Source organism: Opisthocomus hoazin, unplaced genomic scaffold (genome assembly GCF_030867145.1).
Source record: "Opisthocomus hoazin isolate bOpiHoa1 unplaced genomic scaffold, bOpiHoa1.hap1 HAP1_SCAFFOLD_81, whole genome shotgun sequence".
Taxonomy (NCBI): domain Eukaryota; kingdom Metazoa; phylum Chordata; class Aves; order Opisthocomiformes; family Opisthocomidae; genus Opisthocomus; species Opisthocomus hoazin.
Window position 1 is genome coordinate 345,001 of NW_027448990.1, and position 2,500 is coordinate 347,500.

At 79.4% G+C, this 2,500-nt stretch overlaps 1 non-coding gene across 1 annotated transcript; it reads right to left on the minus strand.

Moving 5' to 3' along the window:
- Positions 1 to 233: 233 nt before the first annotated feature.
- On the minus strand, positions 234 to 386 carry LOC142360082 (5.8S ribosomal RNA). The gene has a single exon (XR_012762815.1). It is a non-coding gene; the product is annotated as a 5.8S ribosomal RNA (ribosomal RNA).
- Between the last annotated feature and the right edge of the window lie 2,114 nt (positions 387 to 2,500).

Genomic DNA, 2,500 nt, shown 5'->3' on the forward strand with positions numbered 1-2,500 from the left:
CCCAAACCCACCGCCGATAGCCCGGCGGGCACGAGCTCCGTCCAGCAGGCGCTCTCCGGGAGCGGGGAGCTTCGGAGCGCTCCCCGAGTCTCCATTTAGGGGGACGAAGGCCCGCGCGCTCGCGCGCGCGGCCCTGCGAGGCACCCCAGCCGCGCCGCTGCTGGCCCGCCGGCCCCCCCCCCCCGCGCTGGGGCGGGGGGGCTCGGCGGCGCAGACGGCGATTGATCGTAAAGCGACGCTCAGACAGGCGTAGCCCCGGGAGGAACCCGGGGCCGCGAGTGCGTTCGAAGTGTCGATGATCAATGTGTCCTGCAATTCACATTAATTCTCGCAGCTAGCTGCGTTCTTCATCGACGCACGAGCCGAGTGATCCACCGCTAAGAGTTGTCTCGGTTTCGGCACCGCCCCGCGCGCGCGGAGGGGCCGGGACCGCTCGCCGAGAGCGGCCCCTTCTCTGAGGACGGCCGGACCGACCGCCGGCCCCGCCGCCGCCCACCCCCCTCCGCACGCGCGGAGGGGGCGCGGCGCGGCGGCGCGACGCGGCGCGACGGAGAGGCCCTCGCCTCGGCTTGACCGTACGAGCACAGGGGAAACGGAAAACAACGGAAAACCCCGAGCGGCCAAAGGGCGGGGGAGCCCGCGCTCCCGACCGACCCTGGGGAAACGTACGCAACACACACACCCTTGGCGCGCTTCGGGGGCGGCCCAGGCGCCCGGGCTCGGACCGGCCTCCCCCCGGAGGCTACGGCACGCCCGGCCGCGACGCCTGCCCGCCTTCGCTCGGGAGCCGGACGCCCGGCTGCGCCCGCGCTGCGACGAGCCGGCTCCGCCCACCACGGTCGCCTCTCGCCCCGCCGGCGAACCTCGGCGCCGACGCCGCCTTCCACCGACGCCGGAGGAAGCGCGGCCGGCCACTGGAGCGCGAGCCGGCGACGCGCGGCCGCCCACCGGCCCGCGCCGGATGGGCGAACCCGGCCACCCCGCCCGGCGGCGGCGGCCGCCACCGCCGCCGCGAAAACCGCCGCCGCAGCCGCTTCTCGCCTCGGCCCCCTGGGGCCGCCGGCACGGCCCCAGCGGAAAGGCGGACGGCGCTGAGCGCGGGGGGCGGCTCCCACTCTCCCCGTTTCCACGCGAAGACCCGGAGCGGGACGCCCCCGCGCCGCGCGCCCGCCCTCGAGACGGAAGCGACGGGCGGGGAAACGCGGGACGGGACGGCCGCCAGCGGATGCGGCCGGGGAACCCTCCCGGACGACCCGACGGACGACCGGCACCGACCGGCACGCCGAGCGGCGCCGCCGCCGCTCGGCCTGGGGGGGTGTGGCTCGCCCCCCCCTTTCTTTCCCTGGGCGCCGAGGGCGGGGCGAGGAGCGGGAGAGGGGAGCGCGGCGCGCCCCGAGCGCGGCCGCAGCGCGAGCGTCCAAAGGCGCGGGGCGGCCCCCCGGCGGCCGCCCCCCCCCGCGGGGGCTCGCCGCGCCTTTCTTTCCCCCGGCGCGGAGCCCGCGCTCCGGCCGGCGGGTGGCCCCGTTTGCGAGGGCGGGCAGGTCGGCCGCGGCCGACCCGCGCCGCGGTCTCTCCGCCGAGACCGGCCCGCGGAGAGGGGGGGCAGGTTGGGGCAGCGAGACGCCCCCCCTTCTCCGGCACGGCGGCCCGCGGGGGCGGACGCCCCCCCCGCGGCTCGCGCCGTGCCGCTCGAGTCTTTAAACCGCCGCCCGGCTCCTTTGGCCTTTGACCCCCGGACTCGGCCGAGGGAGGGCCGCCGAAGCGCGGACGCTAGGTACCTGGCCCTGGGGTGAGGGAAACGACCTGCATGGCCCCGCGGGGGTGCCTCCCCCGGCTGCCGCCCTCGGGGGAGCGTCCGCCCGCGGGGGCGCGCCCGGCATCCGCCGCCACCACCTCGTCCTCCTTAGCCCCGGGGCCCGGGGTTTCCCTCGATAGCCCGGCGCTGCGCCCGGGGGGAGAGACGTGGCTCGGGCCGCCCGCTCGCGCGGGACGCGACCCGGCCGGGGGGGGGCCTCGCCCGCCCCGGGCGGCGCCAGCGGCCGAGACCGTGCTCGCGCCCCCCCCTTCCCGCCACGGCTCCCTCTTCGAGAGGCAGCCGTGCCGGGTCGGAGGGGAGGTTCGCGGGTCCGGCCGCCGCGCCGCCCGAAACGCCGTGCGCACACCCGCGCCACGGCCCGGAACGCCCGGAGACAGCCCTGTCCCGCGCGCGGGGGGGTAGACGGCGCCGCCGCCGGCGCCGCCCCACCCCCCCCCCCAGGAGCTGCCGCCCCCCGAAGACGGCGACACCCCTCGGCTGTCGCGCTTGCGGCCCCCGGTGCCGCCGCCGTCGCTCGACGCTCGCCCCCCGGCCCGCCGAGCAGGCCGGTGCTCTGCCGGCCGCGCTCGCCGCGTTGCCCCGCCGGCATCCCCCCCTCTTGCTTCCCGCGCAGACGCGGGAAGCGGGGAGCCGGCGGGGGCGCGGCGTCCGCGGCCGACAGGTCGACGCACCCGCGCGCGTCGG